This window comes from Heptranchias perlo, chromosome 4 (assembly GCF_035084215.1).
Source record: "Heptranchias perlo isolate sHepPer1 chromosome 4, sHepPer1.hap1, whole genome shotgun sequence".
Taxonomy (NCBI): Eukaryota; Metazoa; Chordata; class Chondrichthyes; order Hexanchiformes; family Hexanchidae; genus Heptranchias; species Heptranchias perlo.
In genome coordinates, this window is record NC_090328.1 from 136,307,440 (window position 1) to 136,329,381 (window position 21,942).

General features: G+C 45.3%; 1 protein-coding gene and 1 long non-coding RNA gene across 11 annotated transcripts in view; one reads left to right on the plus strand and one right to left on the minus strand.

The window, feature by feature from the left end:
- The window catches only part of LOC137321295 (multiple PDZ domain protein), a 326,443-nt gene extending 323,731 nt beyond the window's left edge, over positions 1 to 2,712 (minus strand). For all 9 annotated transcript variants that reach the window (XM_067983665.1, XM_067983664.1, XM_067983660.1 and 6 more), the window contains exon 1: positions 2,636 to 2,712. The gene's annotated coding sequence lies outside the window, so the exon portion shown is untranslated. The remainder of the gene's footprint in view (positions 1 to 2,635) is intronic.
- Positions 2,713 to 2,794: 82 nt separating this feature from the next.
- On the plus strand, positions 2,795 to 15,488 carry LOC137320619 (uncharacterized). 2 transcript variants are annotated; one of them, XR_010962611.1, is made up of 2 exons: positions 2,795 to 2,950; positions 14,123 to 15,488. It is a non-coding gene; the product is annotated as an uncharacterized lncRNA (long non-coding RNA). The 2 variants fall into 2 exon arrangements; XR_010962612.1 differs by lacking the exon at positions 2,795 to 2,950 and adding an exon at positions 12,777 to 13,830.
- Positions 15,489 to 21,942: the final 6,454 nt, after the last annotated feature.

Below are 21,942 nucleotides of genomic sequence, written 5' to 3' on the forward strand. Positions count from 1 at the left end.
AAACTAATGGAATTATGATCACTGGTCCCAAAGTGATCCCTCACTAACACTTCTGTCACCTGCCCTTCCTTATTTCCCAAGAGGAGGTCAAGTTTTGCCCCCTCTCTAGTCGGGCCATCCACATACTGAATGAGAAATTCCTCCTGAATACACTCAACAAATTTCTCTCCATCCAAGCCCCTAATGCTATGGCTGTCCCAGTCAATGTTGGGAAAGTTAAAGTCCCCTACTATTACCACCCTATTTTTCTTGCAGCTGTCTGTAATCTCCTTACATATTTGCTCCTCAATTTCCCGTTGACTATTTGGGGGTCTGTAGTACAATCCTATCAAAGTGATCTCTCCCTTCTTATTTTTCAGTTCTACCCATATGGACTCAGTGGGCGAACCCTCGGATATATCCCCTCTCACTACTGCCGTGATGTTCTCCCTAATCAAGAACGCAACTCCCCCTCCTCTCTTACCTCCTGCTCTATCTTTCCTATAGCATCTGTACCCTGGAACATTGAGCTGCCAGTCCTGCCTCTCCCTTAGCCATGTTTCAGTAATAGCTATAACATCCCAGTCCCATGTACCCATCCATGCCCTGAGTTCATCTGCCTTGCCCATCAGACTTCTTGCATTGAAATAAATGCAGTTTAATCTAGACTTCCCTTGGTCTTTGCCCTGCTTTCTCAGACCATCTGTCCGGTCATGTTCTGTACACTCTCCCTTACTGCCTTTTGTTTCTGTCACCACTTTATTTCCCACTGACTTCCTGCATCGGTTCCCATCCCCCTGCCACATTAGTTTAAACCCTCCCCAACAGCACTGGCAAACACTCCCCCTAGGACATTGGTTCCAGTCCTGCCCAGATGCAGACCGTCCAATTTGTACTGGTCCCACCTCCCCCAGAACCGGTTCCAATGGCCCAGGAATTTGAATCCCTCCAGCTTGCACCATCTCTCAAGCCACGTATTCATCTTAGCTATCCTGTCATTCCTACTCTGACTAACCCGTGGCACTGGTAGCAATCCTGAGATTACTACCTTTGAGGTCCTACTCTTTAGTTTAACTCCTAACTCCCTAAATTCAGCTTGTAGGACCTCATCCTGTTTTTTACCTATATCGTTGGTGCCTATATGCACCACGACAACTGGCTGTTCACCCTCCCCCTCCAGAATGTCCTGCAGCCGCTCCGAGACATCCTTGACCCTTGCACCAGGGAGGCAACATACCATCCTGGAGTCTCGGTTGCGTCCGCAGAAACGCCTGTCTATTCCCCTTACAATCGAGTCCCCTATCACTATAGCTCTGCCACTCTTTTTCCTGCCCTCCTGTGCAGCAGAGCCAGCCACGGTGCCATGAACCTGGCCACTGCCACCTTCCCCTGGTGAGCCATCTCCGCCAACAGTATCATCAGATTATTGCCTTGAGGACCAAATTGTAGTCAATCAAAACTTTTTTTAAAATTTAGCTTCCATCTCTGAAACGATTAGTGGGATCCATAAAGGTAGAGAAAGACAAGTAGCAGCAGTTTTTAAAATTCATTCTTTTAAATCAAAAAGACAAATTACATTAGATTAAAATGTAAAAATTAAAATAATAAAAGGGGGAAGAGAGAACGAGAAGATAATCCATGAAGGATGGAAGTTTTGGGTTAACTGGTCATTCATATCATTTGCTGTTTATTAGACTGCAATCAGCTGCTGTATTTACCTAAACAACAAATGTGACTGCACTTCAAAAATAATTCAAGATGTCCGTATTCATGCAAGTTCTTTCTTTCTCTGTTTCGACCAGGAAGCCTGGAATTTCCCAGCAATTTAAATGTTAACAGACATTAGATAACTCATGTGAGCATAACTAGTTAAGACATAAATATTTAGTTAATATTTTAAATCTAGTAACAATAAACAAGATGTCTGAATAATCAGATTTTAACTTGACCAGTATTGTTTCACCTCATGCCCAACAGCCATTGACACTGTAAATCCTTCCTCTATTCTTTCAGTACTTTGGGATCAATAACATCTACCAAGATGGTAGATGGGCCTTTAACACCCATATGACTCTGATTAAGAGGCCTTTTTGGTTGGGGTTGTGGTACGGGTTCTTCACTGGTTGAGGGTAGGTGGTAGTGCAGCTCCAGCCTTAACTGAAGATGGTTGGGAGGTGCAGCCTCAGCTCCAGTGGTGGATCTGCAGCGTTAGCTCTAATTGAGGATAAATACTGGGCGGTGCAGGAGGACTCCCCAGCACTGCTGTGGCTGAGAAGAGCAGCCAGCTCTGCAGGTTTAAGGTATTGGCTGAGGATACGTACGGAGTGAAGGGTTAAAACACTGGGATCTAACTGAAGATAAGTTATTGGGGAGGAAGGAAGACTTTGCCGCATCACATTAGCTGAGAAGAGGGTTTAGGAGGATGACGATTCTACAACTTCAAGTACAGGAGGAGGAGGCTCTACTGATCCAGATTCTTCTTGGAGGGTCTTTGTAACGCCGATCCCGGGAAAAGTCTGTTGCTTCTCATTCGCCACTCCCCTCTCCTCCCCTCCCCTCTCGTAAATTGTCCCAGCGGCCGCCAAACGTGTACAAGCACCGGTTAATTTCAGACAGTTTAAAGTATTTTTTTTTACGGAGAATGCCGTTAAATTACCCGTCATCTTGCGCTGTTGGCTTCAGCTCGGCGAGAAACCAGTCGCACCGTTCAGCGCCTGCGCAGCAATGCTGGCGGGGTGCGCATGCGTGAGGTTCGCCATCCAGGGCTGTGCCCGGTGGAATAAAAAAAACCGTTATATTCAAATCCAGCCGTTAAATCAAAGGCGGGGTGAAAAGGTCAGGGAGGGAGATGGACAAAAGGCAGAAAGACGCAAATACAACGCCTGGAGAGATTAAAATGAATATAAAGGAGAGAACAAACACGGGGAAGAGAAAATAAAAGATGGAGTTTCCCAGTGGAAAAGAGAAACTGGTAATGGGAGGATGAGAAATCGGGGGGGGGGAGACTTTTTGCGCAGGTTGGTTTTTAAACAGTCACGTTTACTTCAAGGGGTTGGGCTGGTGTTCGAGTGATTATTGACACCGAGTGCCTTTAGGGGTTAAGATTTAGACTTTGGGCCTCCTGGTTAGGGTTAGAAACCTTTTTTTTTTATTATTGACAGTGCTTTGTTATTAGTCAAGTTAGGGTCAGGAGTCAGCAGTAGGTGCTAGGGTTAGAAACCGCAGTTGGCAACGTGTTGTCAATAGTGGAAACCGCTAACACCGACACACAAACCGCTAATACCAACACACAAACCGCTATTAACAACGCCGTTGTCGGTCAACGCGTTCTTTTTTAAAAAAAATTAAAAACCGGGCATTTAGTATCCAGTTTTCTATTATCGAAGTTACTGATTGAAGGTGACCAACTGTCTAGCTTTCAAAGTGAAGGAAAAGCGTGCAGTTGGAAAAAGTAAAGTGAGAATTTTTATTATCATCTTTCTCCACTGCTCGTGTCCCCAGAAACACTACAGAGAGTAAAGAGAAATTTAAAAAACATAGGCAGGAACAATACTGAGGATGGAAAGAACAAATGTCCAGTGCTGACCTGGTCATCCAGTTTAACTGGGATCTGTACTAATTAGATAATTGTCAATGATAGCGTTTCTAAATCTTTAAAAATCCCTTCAAGATGGACTCATATATGCTCAACCGTAATTATTCTCTTCGGACTGAAGTAGTCACAGTAGCTATGATCTGCTGGGTTATTGATAACAGTGAGTCGTGCCTCATAGTCCTGCTGGCAACAACGTTATTGCAATTTCGTTGGCTAAAACGACTTTTATAGAACCCAGCGGAAACCGGGGTCCTTGTTGACTATTTCCCTGCAGGAAATAAGTGATCGTATCCCACACTAAAAGCTCCATGGACAACCAAAAATGATTTATCCTGGACCAGGCCAGGGTGAAATAAAACATCCCTGTTTAGGATGCTTGTGCCAGAAGCACCGAGTGATAAATGTTCTTACTACTCTACAAATTAGATCTGGACCCAGCATCACCAGCTCCTTCCTATATGCAGACATTTATCCTAAGTTGAGCATTTTAGGAACAGCACCTCATTTAGGCACTTTACAACATTGATTTCAGTAACTTAAGATCATAACCACTGCTTCCATTTTTTCAGTCAGCTAGTGCTGGTAATGGTTCTGCTGCTGCCATTTACAGCTACTCCTGATCAATCTTTTGTTTCTGAACCTGTCCCAATACCACCTGCCTTGCACCATCATCCCTTTTGTCATTTGATCACTTGTGCCCTCCACCCTATCAGAGACCTTCCCTTTTTGTTTTTTTCCTTTCCTCCCTTCCCCCTGGCTCTGTACTTGCTCAAAAACTTTAACTCTTTTAACATCTTCCAGTTCTGACAAAAGGTCTTCGACCTGTTTCTCCACAGATGCTGCCTCACTTGCTGAGCTTCTCCAGCAGTTTCTGTTTTTATTTCAGATTTCCAGCATCTGCAGTATTTTGCTTTTGATCATTTTATTTACCCAATTGGTATCATATCTCAATTACCAATAGACTAGCGTTATCCCTATTTAGTCCAACCGCTGCTAATGATTCAATTGCACGCCCCGTTGGAGATGACAAGGCAGGAGATGATGTTGGGTATCTCTTCGAAGACATAGCCCGGAAGGAAACACTCATCATTCATAGCTTAACAATATATAACAAACGATTCAATGAGGAGTGTAGAAGAGCATGCCAGGAGCAGCACCAGGCGTACCTAAAAATGAGGTGCCAACCTGGTGAAGCGACAACTCAGGACTACATGCATACTAAACAGCGGAAGCAACATGCTATGGACAGAGCTAAGCGATTCCACAACCAACGGATCAGATCAAAGCTCTGCAGTTCTGCCACATCCAGTCGTGAATGGTGGTGGACAATTAAACAACTAACGGGAGGAGGAGGCTCTGCAAACATCCCCATTCTCAATGATGGCGGAGTCCAGCACGTGAGTGCAAAAGACAAGGCTGAAGCGTTTGCAACCATCTTCAGCCAGAAGTGCCGAGTGAATGATCCATTTCAGCCTCCTCCCGATATCCCCACCATCACGGAAGCCAGTCTTCAGCCAATTCGATTCACTCCACGTGATATCAAGAAACGGCTGAGTGCACTGGATACAGCAAAGGCTATGGGCCCTGACAACATCCCAGCTGTAGTGCTGAAGACTTGTGTTCCAGAACTAGCTGCGCCTCTAGCCAAGCTGTTCCAGTACAGCTACAACACTGGCATCTACCCGGCAATGTGGAAAATTGCCCAAGTATGTCCTGTCCACAAAAAGCAGGACAAATCCAATCCGGCCAATTACCGCCCCATCAGTCTACTCTCAATCATCAGCAAAGTGATGGAAGGTGTCGTCGACAGTGCTATCAAGCGGCACTTACTCACCAATAACCTGCTCACTGATGATCAGTTTGGGTTCCGCCAGGACCACTCGGCTCCAGACCTCATTATAGCCTTGGTCCAAACATGGACAAAAGAGCTGAATTCCAGAGGTGAGGTGAGAGTGACTGCCCTTGACATCAAGGCAGCATTTGACCGAGTGTGGCACCAAGGAGCCCTAGTAAAATTGAAGTCAATGGGAATCAGGGGGAAAACTCTCCAGTGGCTGGAGTCATACCTAGCACAAAGGAAGATGGTAGTGGTTGTTGGAGGCCAATCATCTCAGCCCCAGGGCATTGCTGCAGGAGTTCCTCAGGGCAGTGTCCTAGGCCCAACCATCTTCAGCTGCTTCATCAATGACCTTCCCTCCATCATAAGGTCAGAAATGGGGATGTTCGCTGATGACTGCACAGTGTTCAGTTCCATTCGCAACCCCTCAGATAATGAAGCAGTCCGAGCCTGCATGCAGCAAGACCTGGACAACATCCAGGCTTGGGCTGATAAGTGGCAAGTAACATTCGCGCCAGATAAGTGCCAGGCAATGACCATCTCCAACAAGAGAGAGTCTAACCATCTCCCCTTGACATTCAACGGCATTACCATCGCGGAATCCCCCACCATCAACATCCTGGGGGTCACCATTGACCAGAAACTTAACTGGACCAGCCATATAAATACTGTGGCTACGAGAGCAGGTCAGAGGCTGGGTATTCTGCGGCGAGTGATTCACCTCCTGACTCCCCAAAGCCTTTCCACCATCGACAAGGCACAAGTCAGGAGTGTGATGGAATACTCTCCACTTGCCTGGATGAGTGCAGCTCCAACAACACTCGAAGCTCGACACCATCCAAGATAAAGCAGCCCGCTTGATTGGCACCCCATCCACCACCCTAAACATTCACTCCCTTCACCACCGGCGCACTGTAGCTGCAGTGTGCACCATCCACAGAATGCACTGCAGCAACTCGCCAAGGCTTCTTCGACAGCACCTCCTAAACCCGCGACCTCTACCACCTAGAAGGACAAGAGCAGCAGGCGCATGGGAACAACACCACCTGCACGTTCCCCTCCAAGTCACACACCATCCCGACTTGGAAATATATCGCCGTTCCTTCATTGTCGCTGGGTCAAAATCCTGGAACTCCCTTCCTAACAGCACTGTGGGAGAACCGTCACCACACGGACTGCAGCGGTTCAAGAAGGCGGCTCAGCACCACCTTCTCGAGGGCAATTAGGGATGGGCAATAAATGCCGGCCTTGCCAGCGACGCCCACATCCCGTGAATGAATTTAAAAAAAATTCAAGACATGAAAGAAGTAGAACCTGAAATGGAGAGAGATTATGTGGGCTTACAGGTAACATTTGATGAGGCCCATAGTCAAGGCATTTGACTAGAACCCCATGATGGTTCGGGTATGGGATGATTCCATTGCCTTTACTAATTGACCGGCTGCATCCGTTGAGCATTCATACACTTGGTTAAATTCTGTGGCCCCTGCGTCTTTTGTGACTACCATTCGTTTTTGGCCCATTCCCTGACTGATTGGACTGTGGACGAGCCATGTAAAAACTCAGAATAATACTCATTACAAGGAACTGCATTCCTGAGTGTACTAAAATAGCCAGATGCCTCATCATCTAATTAGTGGTGAGGCTCAAGCGCTTGGAGTGATCCTATCCAATCTTATCCCCGGTCAGACGAAATTTCTCATCGGCACGAGGCCCCAAAACCTTCCTCAAGAACCAACGCCTCACAACTTGAGCTGTCCCTTGGAAATCCCCTCCATGCCATTCCATTCTGCATGGAGGTGTTTCCTGTATGGGCTGCTCCTGCACATACTTCACTTGCTCGCTCTCATCTTCCTTGGTGGAGGCTCCCAATGGAAGGCTCTCTCTGCGGGGATCCTCCCCTGCACCATTGGGGTTCTGGGGTGGAGAGTGTTGCATGGAGCAGGGGTGTCAAGTGTGATACCGAGCCACTTCACGGGCACTTATGGGGCCTGAAGGAAATATTATTTCATCTATACACAGAGTGAGAGAGGTTACAGCCTCTGTTTTAGTATGTAAGGGGATTGCTCCTCAACTTTAGCCCCGCACTCCTGATCTGTGGCCACCCAGTAAAGGTGGGTGGGGCAGGGATTTGGGCCGGTGATGGAACAGAATTTCATTGGGCTGGTGCTTCTTTCATCCACCCTCTTCCACACAGGTGCAAGTGAAAAACAGGATTTAAAGGGTTAAATTATGAAGACAGGCTGCATAAACTTGGGTTGTATTCCCTTGAGTTTAGAAGGCTGAGGGGTGAACTAGTCGAGGTATTTAAAGTGATTAAGGGATTCGATAGGGTAGATACAGAGAAACTATTACCTCTGGTGGGGGGACTCCAGAACAAGAGAGCATAATCTTAAAATTAGAGCTTGGCCATTTAGGAGTGAAACCAGGAAGCACTTTTTCACACAATGGATAGTGGAAATCTGGAATTCACTCCCCCAAGAGACTGGATGCTGGGTCAATTGAAATTTTCAAGCATGTAATTGATAGATTTTTATTACGTAAGGGATGTGAAGCAACCGTGGATAAGTGGAACTGAGGTACAGATCAGCCATGATATAACTGAATGGTGAAATAGGCTCAAAGGGCTGAATGGCCTGCTCCTGTTTCTATGACTGATGGCATGAAGCAGGCATACTAACATGCCAGGACTTGAACTTGGCAGAAATGAGGCCCAGTATAATTTATCAATCACACTGTGATTGATTTGCTGTTGAAAAAGTGTCAAATTTTAAATGACAACCTTGCAACTATATTTAAAATCTCTTCACCTGGCACAGCCAGCCCTTGGCCCTCTTTTGAAGGGTACCCCAACAAAATCCCTCCTCCCCAGGCTGAGGCATGCACAACAGTAGTGCTGAAAATGACATGGCTACCCATGCTTAGGATTTGGGACAAGGTTAGGGGTACCTCCAAGGGGTAAGTGAAAGTTTCACCTGCCCAGATCTATCCCATGGAGCTAGAAGAGGAATTTATAACCTACCACCTTTATAATAAAGCTCACGTACAAAACCCTTTACTGTTGTTTCACCACTGGCAGCTAGGTTCAACTCCATCCCAGACCATGAGAGGATAAAGTCTCCTCTCACAACTGGTTAGAGGGATTCTACCTGGAATAAATTTTTGCAATCTTAGCCTAGATCCTGGTGACTGCAAACCCACAATACTAAAGTTGAAAATTGACTTCCCATTTTGTTAATGACTTATTGATTTAACACTCTTAATTCAAGGTGCTGGAAGGGAGGGAACAACATTGGTAGTTTTTTCTTCAGGGTCCATGGTCTCCAAATATTTGGATGAGCCTATCTCCACAACAAAATTATTCCCTTTGCTGTCTAAAAAAGCCTGAGCATTCCTTCTAGAAGTGGGTCAATCACCATTATAAAGTCTCTTCCTCTCTTTCCCCCCCCCCCCCCAGCTATCCAGAAGCCTTCAGGGAACTGTAACAAGATATGTTACCTCTTCCCAGGTATTAATTCAGTGTTATTGCCAACATTCAGTTTGGGCCCAAGGCTATTTGTACTGTGACCATCATCACTTTGCACTCTATAATTAATATATGGGTTTCCTAAAAAAATGTAACCCTCTATATGAATTTTAATAAGATGCCGTCATTAATTTACCTATCCCTTTTATTAATTTCTTCTGCTTTTGGCAGGTTTAGCTCATGTAGGACTGCAACACCATACATTTCCTGTTCAGAGTGCCAGTATTAACTTTCTTAAGTAGACCCCCACTCATTTTACATTCCAATGGATTATTTTTATATTCCTTTTTAACATGAATTTTCTTTCATTCCAATGATTCTGTTATGAATATCTGTTCAAGCAGTCTCTGTCCTCTGCCAAAAAAAAGTTGTTGGCTTCGCCTTAGTTGGTGAATTCTTTGCCTGCAGCTTTTCAAGAATCCAATTCTACATGGTGTGCCTGACAAGTCTCATTACTGTTACTTACTCCCTGCCTTTTTTAATCTCGTCCTGTTCGCATGTGAGAGCAATAAAATAAATAATCACCCTCCCCAAACTTTAATTGGGTGTTCAAGAAAGTATCTTTATGAAGCTTTTTGAAGTACCTATAGTTGTACTTTCAGATATATATTTTATGAAGCAATTATTCATATCTCTCCAAACTTTTAACCCAAACCACCCAGTGACTGTCCCTGTCTCACATCTTCCCAAATCCAGCAGAATGCCATCTTTTTAGGCTGCCTCAAGCAGACATGTTATCATTTTTAAAAAACTGTTCAGAAGAAAGACATAGCAATTAGTGATAAAGGATCATGCAGTCAAGTGAAAGATGCCGCACACCAATAAAAGACGATCTGTCTGAGACCTTTTTCTGAGAATGGAGCCGCAGTATAGTATAAATATGAATACCCAAGATGATCCAGCCGATGCAAAATAAGAATTCAAGGTAATTATAATTAGTTCAATAAGACTGCCTGTGAGCAATCAGAAGGATGCAGTTGTAAAACTAATGAATAGTTACATAATGACAATAATAGTATAAGCAAGCCTTGATGAAAATATATTGTATAATTGAGTGTATGTATCCAGCACAGGTAGTACAACCAATAAATGATATGAATCAGTTAAATTGTAGTAAATATATCCAGTAATTAACAACTGGAAAGATCGCAAGATCAAGGAGAAGGGCAGCATGAGGGAGGGGGTGGGCACTTTCATTATGAACAGCTCCCTTCATCTGCATCTGCGATCCCACTTGCCACATTCTCCATGTCTTTGATATTCCATATGCTGCCGACTCTGGAGTTTCCTGGCATGCACCCACTCTTTAATACTTCCATGATTCTCCTGATTGAGCTCTGATGATGTCACCGGGGCATGATTGCTATTTTAACCATGAACCTGAGCGTGGAAGCAGTTGTATGTTTTCCGCTAGGCCAGTGTAGCAGGAAGAGGAGCCGGGGCCAAAAGAGGCCCGGAGAGAGAAGTTTTTGTTACTTTTTTTGACTTGTGCGTCCAGGAGGATCAGGAAAGTTTAGGCTTCCCCTGCTCTGGACTCCCCCCCACCCCCCCCCACCTCGCAAGGCCCTCCTGGATCCCCCTCCCCCCGACTTACTTGAGTGCCGGGGACTTTACCTTCGGTCCTACCAGCAGCAGCCTCCTTCCACCTAACAATGTGCTTCCACCCGCTGGCTTTGGGCAAGCAATCGATGGCTGGGAGTTAAAATCAGCCAGGTCTCACGCTGGTGACATCAGGGGGGTTTTCCGCACTGCACAGCCTTCACCTGCCCAATTCCCACCCTGAATTAAAATTGGAGTCTCGCTCTTTTTTTCTTCTCTGTGCTTTTTATCACTGAAGTGGGTCTCTACAGTGAATGGAGCACCACTTGGTACAACAGCCAACATTCTTCCTTCCTGATGTGAGACTCCTTCGAGTGATTTCTGATGGGTGATTGGATGAAAGTGCTTCTTTCCATAATTATTAGCAGATGTGATTTGACCACTAATGATAACTGAAAAATATCAGTACTTGGAATCTTGGATCTGTGAACTAGAATTACACACAGACGGAGTTCCCTAGATGACCTAGTGAAACTATCCAGTAGAGCACTCAGCTATATAGACCACAAGGTCACAGTTAACTGATCTCCATCAGGGTAGCAGTTACAGTGCCACAATTGACCTCAACACCAGTGAGATAGGAAGAAAAGGTTCCCTTTTATTGATTGCTATCAAGTGACTCGTGCTGGGAGAAAATAAAAGCCTTAGGCATGCCTTCTCCTATCAGCAATGTGACAGGAGCAGTTTGTGAGTATGCACCATGTTTATCTTTGTGGCTGATTTGTAACTGAGAATCTCGTACCTCGGATTTGCTCAATTCTGAAAGCTCTACTATTGGGCTATGCAAACGAGAGCAATAATGGAATGGATATGTGGATCATTCAGGAGAAAAATGATGCAGCAGTTCAACCCACAGATGAACAGGAGCCTGAGCAGAGCTCAGTTTTACTGAGGGTCACGTGTAACTCGATCCTTCTGGTCAAAATGGAAGTCTAACTTGTTTTCCAATATCCCTAAATATGAAAGTTCTTGTTGGAATGGACGTCTTGAACTGTTGACAACACAAGAGATACTCTTATCTATTCAAGTAACAGAGGTTATATTGATATCTATCTTTTACCCAGCTTTGTCATCCAAGAATATTGTGAACTACTGGCTAGTTTGTCTAGAGGGTTGCTGAGATCATACATCAATTGCGTGAAGGGGAATAGGAGGAAATATGTTCTGCTTTGCATTCTGTATTCTTTAGTAATAAGTTATAAAAAAGGAAATTAAAAATATTACAGGGGATTTACTTCACCCAGCTTATCTGTATGGGTGGAACTGAGCATTGCCTAAAATCTGTTGGAGGATGTGAGAGAGTTTGAGAACTTCTACACACCTGCACTTGCCCCTGATTGAACAGAACTGGATCATGATCTGCAAAAGGGCTAAATCTACCATGGATATTGTGCATTTTGCAGACCCACTCTGCATATTGGGATTGCCTGTCATATTTCATTTGGCCACATGCATCATAAAATGCAAGAGGGTGTTTCAGCAATTTATTATTAAACCCCCTCAAGTAGTTCCCTCAGGAAACACGGCACTATATATATATATTACTTATAATATACTAGTTGATGTGGTGTTGCACATGGGAATCAAGACCACGTGCAGTATTCAGGTCAAACAGAGTTAGGGGATGGGAGGTAATTGAACCATTTTGAGGAAAGGGGGAGGAGGCAGATGTTGGAGGGAGGGAGAGAGAGAAAGGATGGGAGAGGGAGAGGAAATCCATTTTTTTCACTCTTCAGACCATTGCTTTTTTTTCAATAATCTGAAATGTTACACGCCATCATCTTTTTGTGAGTGTTTTTATAAAATTACTGCTCTGTTGATTTTGTTTTGTGTACTGTACATGAATTTTTTGCAGTTGAACTGCGCAAACTGAAATGTCTCCAAATGGCAACTAGGGTTTTTGTCGCTGCTTAGGTGTCACTGACCTCTGCTGGACAGAATAGAAAATAGCTAGTTGGAGCAGTTAAATGAAATTGAACGGGGGATTTTTAACTCCCTCACCAAACGGGAATGGGGAAGTAGCGGAATAAAAATTGCATCGGGAGACTTACCGCCCCATTGTCATATTAACCAGGCAATTTTTTAGGCTTTTGAGGTGCCTGCCAGAAGCAGGTGAGTGCCACAAGAATCAGGGTCCTATGATCTGATTAAGATCCCAATGTGATTTTAACGCATCAGAACAAAAGTCCTGCCCAGCGCTTAACTCACTGAGTAAAACCTGACAGGATTGGTTGCTAAGGGTCATTGGAAGTAGTATTTAATAGGGCACTCATCTGTAAGCACACTGATCATAGGTATCTGTTTGTTATTGTGTTTTATGGATTTCTACAAGAGAGTTTGCGATGGCTTTTTTCTGCATTTATTCTGCTTGCACATCCTCGATGTGCATACAGTTTATGATGGGTGCTGTTCTTGCCGCTTTAATCTAGTTGCATGAAGAGAAGGAGCAGCAGCCTGCCCTGCCACAAGGAGTAGGGCAGTCTACTGCTGCTGCTCCAGTTGAAGGCAACAATTGAGGGGGGCTGCTCATAGGGTGCTAACCCTCCTGGATTCTCCTGGTCTCTCAGAATTAAAGATTAATCTCCCAAACACCGATGCGAGCAACCTGGGAGTAAAATCATTGGGAAGCTCTGACCGACCCTACCTCCCCTCTCCCCCCAGTGTCTAATTAACAGCCACATCCTCCAAACACACCCCTCTGCCTCCCTCTACTCATAAGTGACCAATTGGATTGAAGAATGGGGTCTGAGTGGTTAGGGAGGGCGGATAGACAAACCTCAACCAAACATACATTGTGAAGGAGGGATTATCTCTGACATTTGGGGCATGATTTTTACCTGGAGCCAGGGATTCAGCATGGGAAGCCTGGAAGTAAAGTGAGCGCGTCAGAATCTGCGATTGCAACTAAATTGAAGGCAGTTAATTTTACTAACGGGCTTTGCGTCTCCAAGCTGCGCAGCAGGCGTACTGTGCACCCGCAAGGACGCGATCTGGAGTCCACTATTTAAAGAGCCAATGCAAAAATGGATTTTGGAGGAGAAAGGAAGTGGAGCCATGGATGCACTTAGAGGAAAGGCAGCATCCAGGTTCTCGGATGCATCACTTGAAGTACTGCTGGGTGCTGTGAGAAGCAGGAGGGAGGTCATCTACCCAAGTGATCAGAGGAAGAAATCTGGTTCTGCCACCAAGAAGGCACGTCGGGAGTTGGCAGAAGAGGTCAGCAGCAGGAGCATGGTGCCCAGATCTTGGCTGCAGTGCAAGAAGCGTTTTAATGACCTAACTAGGTCAGGTAAAGTAAGTACATTTGCTGATTCACCCGCATCCTGTGTTGTGCAACACCCCCCTCCCCTCACTCTGTGTTGGCATGCCTACTCCATCACATCACTCCTCACACCCAGTTAAGTTTCAGTATCAATTATCCTTCACTCTGTGCACTTGCTCACCTCATTAATGCACTGCCACTCACCCCAATCCTGATACTATGTGATGCATCTATTTCATAGTCAGCCTCACCCAAAGCAATGCATCCATCGGGTCAATAGTCCACCTTTAGTCATTCACAGGTCTGTTCTTTGTCCCCTTGTAGGAGAACGCAAGAGAGAGGTCGAGGACTGCAGGTGGACCACCACAGATAGTCCAGCTAACGATGTGAAGGAGGAGGCCATGGAAATAGATGGGACAGCTGCATCCCTATCCATCAGACATGGAGAGACTGGGAACTCTCAGACGACTGGTGACAGAACTTTAGCATTCTTCACACACGTGATGATTTTATTTCATCAATGACTGAACTCTGACAGACCTCAATATGGTGATTGGCAAGATTGTCACTTCGCCGATAAGTAATTAATATCGCTTTCTGTTACCTTCCAGTGCCTTAAGCTCTCAAGAAGAATGTGGCGAGATGAAAGACATCGATTCCTCCAGAGGGTGCACCATCACAGTACATACAGCCAAGCACCAGTGCAGATACTGGCACTTTGGTGGGGGTCCTGTTAGCCAGATAGTTGGGTTGTCACCTGGTGATTTACAACTCACAAGTGAGCACGAGCAGACACTAGTGGCAGGGGGCAGTGGAGAGTCCACGACAGAGGGCACATTGCTCTCCAAGCTCTGCTCAGCTGGACACAGATGTTGAACCCGAGGGGCCATCGTTGAATTACATAGAATGTACTGCACAGAAACAGGCCATTCAGCCCAGCAGGTTCATGTGGTGTTTATGCTCCTCTCGAACCTCCTCCCTCCTTATTTCATCTAACCCTATCAACATATCCTTCTATTCTTTTCTCCCTCATGTAGCTTCCCCTTAAATGCATCCATGCTAGTCGCCTCAACTACTCCTTGTGGTAGCGAGCTCCACAGCCTAGCCATTCCCTGGGTAAAGAAATTTCTCCTGAATTCCCTATTGGATTTATTAGTGACTATCTTATATTTATGGCCTCTAGTTTCAGTCTCCCCCACAAGTGGAAACATCTTCTCTACGTCTACCCTATCAAATTCGTTCATAATCTTAAAGACCTGTATCAGGTCACCCCTCAGAGAAAGAGCCCCAACCTGTTCAATCTTTTCTGATAGGTATAACTCTCATTTCTGGTATCATCCTTGTAAATCTTTTTTTGTACTTTCTCCAGTGCCTCTATATCCTTTTTATAATATGGAGACCAGAACTGTTCACAGTACTCCAAGTGTGGTCTAACCAAGGTACTATACATGTTTAACATAACTTCTCTGCTTTTTAATTCCCTCTAGAAATGAACCCCAGTGCTTGGTTTGCTTTTTTTATGGCCTTATTACCTCCTTTGCTACTTTTGTGATTTGTATATCTGTATCCCCAGATCCTTCTGCTCCTCCACCCCATTTACTCTTATTTTCCAAGGAATATGTGGCTCATTTTCCCTGTCAAAATGTACCACCTCACACTTATTTATATTAAAATTCATATGCCAATTACACACCCATTGTGCAAGTTTATTAATGTCTTCCTGTATTTTGTCGCAGTCCTCAGTATTAACTATATCCCCCAATTTGGTGTCGTCGCAAATCTTGAAATGTACTTCCGAGTCCAAATCGTTTATGTAAATAGTGAACATCAGTGGTCCCAGCACCGATCCTTGTGGAACACCTCTTCCCACCTTTTGCCAGTTTGAGTTACTACCTTTAACCCCTACTCTCTGCTTTCTGTTTTGCAGCCAGCTTGCTATCTATTCTGCTACTTGTCCCCTGACTGCATATTCACCATAGTCATGAGTCTACTATGCAGTACCTTATTGAAGGAATCATGACAGCTGCCAGCGAATCTGGCGTACACTTGCAGAAATCTCTTCCTGTGGTTGCACACCTGCTGTGCATTGATGGAGTGATAGCCCTTTTGGTTGATAACTCCTGGTTTATGTGGTGGTCCTCAGATTGCCACAAATGCGCAATCGATTGCACTTTGCACCCGTGGGAAGCCAGCCAGAGAAGCAAAACCCAATGCTCGCTCATTCTGGCTGATGTCGCGGGGGAAGTTCATGCAATCGGATGCCTTGGCAAACAACCCATCCGTCACCTGTGTTATACACTTATGTGCAGACAATTGAGACACCCTAGACTTGTCACCGGTGACGCCGTGGAAGGACCCAGAGGTGAAGAAATTGAGGGCAGTTGTTACTTTTACTGCAATGGGCAATGCATGGCCATCTGATCCAGCGAGGAGCAGCTCTTCCTCAAGGAGGCTGCAGATATCTGCGACCACCTGCCGACTCAATCTCAGCCTGCATAGGCACTGCTCCTCAGAGAGGTCCAGGAAGCTCAGCCTCTGCCTGTAGACCTTCTCACGTGGGTAGTGCCTCCTGGACGTCAGCCCTTCTGTTAGTCCTCACTGGGCTGTTCTCTAGGTACTTGTTGCACACCTGCAGATCCCAACACAGCACGATGTGCATGTTCATTTTCCTCCTCCTCAGATGTCCTCTGGAATATATCCATTGCACCCCCCCCATCCTGATCTCGTCAGTTTGAGAAGCTCCAAAGTCTTCCTGAAGCTGGCTCAACAAAGAACTCTCAGTCTCAACACAAGAAGAACTCTCAGCCAAACGTTTGCCTGAGAGACCAGCTGCAATACTTGAGCTTTTATTCAAATGTGTCAATCACAGGTTTAAAGGGCCAAATCAACCTCTGCATGAATCTCGCCTCCGTTCCACTGGTGAGATTGAAAAGCCATGAGAAACCATTTCAGACTTAGAATCCACAAAAAATTAAGTACCTCAACTATTTCAGTGAGGTAGGTTGCCCCTTTAACAATTTGCCCACTGGCATTAAGTGGGGACGGGACTTATGGGTTTCAAATCCAATTGCTCCACCATTGCCGGCCGTGCCTTCAGCTGTCTAGGCCCTAAGCTCTGGAATTCCCTCCCTAAACCTCTCCGCCTCTCTATCTCTCTCTCCCCCTTTAAGATGCTCCTTAAAGCTTACATCTTTGATCAAGCTTTTGGTCACCTGTCTTAATATCTCCTTACGTGGCTTGACATCAAATGTTGTTTGATAACGCTCCTGTGAAGCGTCTTGGGACATCTTACTACGTTAAAGGCGCTATATAAATGCAAGTTGTTGTTGGTCGCGCCACATTACACCCACTGATCTGAGGGAGAGCAGCCTTGAGGAGATCCGTGATGTCTTTAAAAGTCCCATTCATGTAGTCCACCAGTCTCTCTAAGGTGGAGAAGATGTTGAAGCCCAGAGTCTGAATGGCATCAGTTTGAACTTCCAATAAAGCTGCAACAGCTGGTGACACAGACTCATGAGGGTAATTTTAACCCCCAAGAACGGGTGGGTTGGGGACTGGTGGGAGGTTAAAGTAGCAGCTTTTTGGAGCGGGATCACATCCAGGTTTAACCCAGGTGCATCAGGATGCGCACAGACAACAGACACCCAGAAGTCCCGTCCCCACTTAAAGCCGTCTGGCCAATATTTAAAGGGCCAATTCAGAGAGTTGAAACACTTTAGGTACTTAACTTTTTATGGATTCTGCAGCAGAAATGGATTTAACTACTCCTGAACGTGTCTCCAGTGGCTTCTACAACACGCCATTGAAACAGAGGCGAGTTGCAGCCGAAGCTCATTTAGCCCTTTAAACCAGTGATTGACACGTCTCAATAAAAGGTGAGGTATTGCATCTGGGCACGTAATGCTCTCAGACAGACGTTTGGCCGGGACTTCTTTGTGTTTAGACTGAGATTTCTTTGTTGAGACTGAGAATTCTTGTGTTCACACAAATTTACCTACATTTTGGAACCCTCAAACTGACAAGATCAGGATGGGGGTGGGGGGCGCAGTGGATGTATTCCACAGTACAACTGAGAAGGAGGCACATCACCATCCGTGGCAGGCATGGCATGCAGTTCTGGGATCTGCAGTTGCACAAGACAGAGGTGGGCAACAAGGACCTGGCGCAGAGCAGAGGGGGTACAAATGTAGGGTCAGAGATCGCAAGAGGCACTACCTATGTGAGAGGATTTACAGGCAGAAGCTGAGCTTCCTGGATCTCGCTAAGGAGCAGTGCCTACGCAGACTAAGATGGTCGCAGACATCTGCAGCCTTCTTTGGGAAGAGCTGCAACGGGCTGGAACTGTCTCAGTTAAAGTCACCACTGCCCTCAATTTCTTCGCCAGCCTCTGGATCCTTCCAGGGCGCCACCAGTGACATCTCCAGGTCGTGTCAGTGGTCTGCACATGAGTGTATAAGATTTGTTTGCCAGGGCATCCGAATACGTCAACTTCCCCCGCGAAGACATCAGCCAGACTGAGAGGGCAGTGGATTTCACGGAAGTGGACACAAATAACACCCATAAATGCTAGGGAACCAAGGGTCCAGTGAGAAGGAGGAATTAAAGGAAATTAGTATTAGTAAAAAAAAATAGTGCTGGAGAAATTAATGGGACTGAAAGCCGATAAATCCTGAGGGCCTGATAATCTACATCCCAGAGTACTAAAAGAGGTAGCCATAGAAATAGTGGATGCATTGGTTGTCATCTTCCAAAATTCTATAGATTATGGAACAGTTCCTGCAGATTGGAGGATGGCAAATGTAACCCCACTATTTAAAAAAGGAGGGAGAGAAAAAAACAGGGAACTACAGACTGGTTAGCCTAACATCAGTAGTAGGGAAAATGCTGGAGTCTATTATAAAGGATGTGATAACAGGATACTTAGAAAATATCAATGGGATTAGACAAAGTCAACATGGATTTAGAAACATAGAAGTCGACCCAATCTCTCCTCATACGACAGTCCTACCATCCCAGAAATCAGTCTGGTGAACCTTCGCTTCATTCCCTCTATGGCAAGTATATCTTAGGTAAGGAGACCAAAACTGCACACACTACTCCAGGTGTGGTCTCACCAAGGCCCTGTATAACTGCAGTAAGACATCCTTGCTCCTGTACGCAAATCCTCTTACAATGAAGGCCAACATACCATTTGCCTTCCTAACTGCTTGCTGCACCTGCATGTTTGCTTTCAGTGACTGGTGTACAAGGACACCCAGGTCCCTTTGTACATCAACATTTCCCAATCTATCACCATTTAAATAATACTCTGCCTTTCTGTTTTTCCTTCCGAAGTGGATAACTTCACATTTATCCACATTATACTGCATCTGCCATATATTTTCCCACTCACTCAACTTGTAAATAGCTGAAAGGGCAATCGTGTTTGACATACCTACTGGAGTTTTTTGATGATGTAACTAGTAGAATAGATAGGGGAGAACCAGTGGATGTGGTGTATTTGGATTTTCAGAAGGCCTTTGATAAAGTCCCACATAAGAGGTTATTGTGCAAAATTAAAGCGCATGGGATTGTGGGGGTATTTTACTGACATGGATTGAAAATTGGTTAACAGACAGGAAACAGAGAGTAGGAATAAATGGATCTTTTACGGGGTGGCAGGCGGTGACTAGTGGGGTACCGCAGGGATCAGTGCTTGGGCCCCAGCTATTCACAATATATATCAATGATTTGGATGAGGGAACCAAATGTAAAATTTCCAAGTTTGCTGACAACACAAAACTAGGTGGGATTGTGAGCTGTGAGGAGTATGCAAAGAGGCTTCAAGGCGATTTAGACAAGTTGAGTGAGTGGGCAAATACATGGCAGATGCAGCATAATGTGGATAAATGTGAAGTTGTCCACTTCGTAAGGAAAAGCAGAAAGGCAGAGTATTATTTAAATGATGATAGATTGGGAAATGTTGATGTACAAAGGGACCTGGGTGTCACTGAAAGTAAACATGCAGTTGCAGCAAGTAGTTAGGTAGGCAAATGGTATGTTGGCCTTCATTGCAAGAGGATTTGCATACAGGAGCAAGGATGTCTTACTGCAGTTATACAGGGCCTTGGTGAGACCACACATGGAGTATTGTGTGCAGTTTTGGACTCCTTACATAAGAAAGGATATACTTGCCATAGAGGGAGTGCAGCGAAGGTTCATCAGACTGATTCCTGGGATGGAAGGACTGTTGTATGAGGAGAGATTGGGTCGACTAGGCCTGCATTCACTTGAGTTTAGAAGAATGAGAGGGGATCTCATTGAAACGTATAAAATTCTGACAGGGCGAGACAGACTGGATGCAGGGAGGATGTTTCCCCTGGCTGGGGGGGTCTAGAATGAGGGGGTCACAGTCTCAGGAAACGAGGTAGGACACTTAGGACTGAGATGAGGAGAAATTTCTTCATTGAGAGGGTGGTGAACCTGTGGAATTTTCTACCACAGAAGGCTGTGGAGGCCAAGTCACTGAATATATTTAAGAAGGAACTAGATAGATTTCTAGACACAAAAGTCATCAAGGGGTATGGAAGAGAACGGGAATATAGTATTGAGATAGAGGATCAGCCATGATCATAGTGAATGGCGGAGCAGGCTCGAATGGCCGAATGTCCTACTCCTTCTCCTGGTTTCTATGTTTACTCTCTGTTTCCTGTCCCTTAGCCAATTCTGTATCCATGTTACTACTGCCCCCTTTATTCCATGGGCCTCAATCTTGATGATAAGCCTACCGTGCGGCACTTTCTCAAACAACTTTTGAAAGTCCATATACACCACATCAACTGCATTGCCCTCATCTACCCTCTCTGTTACCTCATCAAAAAAATCTATCAGGTTAGTTGAACACAATTTGCCTCTAACAAATCCATGCTGGCTTTCCCTAATCAATCCATCCTCTTCCAAGTGACTGTTAATTCTGTCCCGGATTATCGTTTCTAAAAGTTTCCCCACCACTGAGGTTAAACTGACTGGCCTATAGTAGCTGAGTTTATCCTTACACCCTTTTTTGAACAAGGGTGTAACATTTGCAATTCTCCAGTCCTCTGGCACCACCCCTGTATCTACGGATGTTTGGAAGATTATGGCCACTACCTCCGCAATTTTCACCCTGACTTCCCTCAACAGCCTAGGATGTATCCCATCCAGACCAGGTGACTTAAGTACAGCTAGCCTTCCAAGTACCACTTCTTTATGAATGGCTGACCTGTGACCTAACTCCTCTATCTCAATACCATATTCCTGCTCTCTCCCATATGACAAAGGGTACGGTAGCATAGTGGTTATGTTATTGGACTAGTAATCCAGAGGCCTGGGCTAATAATCCGGAGTCCAGGCTTGGACTGATAAGTGGCAAGTAACATTCGTGCCAGAAAAGTGCCAGGCAATGACTATCTCCAACAAGAGAGTGTCTAACCACCTCCCCTTGACAGTCAACGACATTACCATTGCCGAATCCCCCACCATCAACATCCTGGGGGTCACCATTGACCAGAAACTTAACTGGACCAGCCATATAAATACTTTGGCTACAAGAGCAGGTCAGAGGCTGGATATTCTGCAGCGAGGATACATCCTAGGTTGTTGAGGGAAGTCAGGGTGAAAATTGCGGAGGTAGTGGCCATAATCTTCCAAACATAGGGAAAAACCGGGGAACTACAGGCCAGTGAGCCTAACATCAGTGGTAGGAAAATTATTGGAAAAAATTCTGAAGGACAAAATTAGTCTCCACTTGGAGAAGCAAGGATTAATCAGGGATAGTCAACATGGCTTTGTCAAGGGAAGATCATGTCTGACTAATTTGATTGAATTTTTTGAGGGGGTGACTAGGCGTGTGGATGAGGGTAACGCAGTGGATGTGGTATACATGGATTTCAGTAAGGCCTTCGATAAAGTCCCCCACAGGAGACTGGTCAAGAAGGTACGAGCCCATGGAACCCAGGGTGCCTTGGCACTTTGGATACAAAACTGGCTTAGTGGCAGAAGGCAGAGGGTGATGGTCGAAGGTTGTTTTTGTGACTGGAAGCCTGTGGCCAGTGGGGTACCACAGGGATCGGTGCTGGGTCCCTTGCTGTTTGTGGTCTACATTAATGACTTGGATATGAATGTAA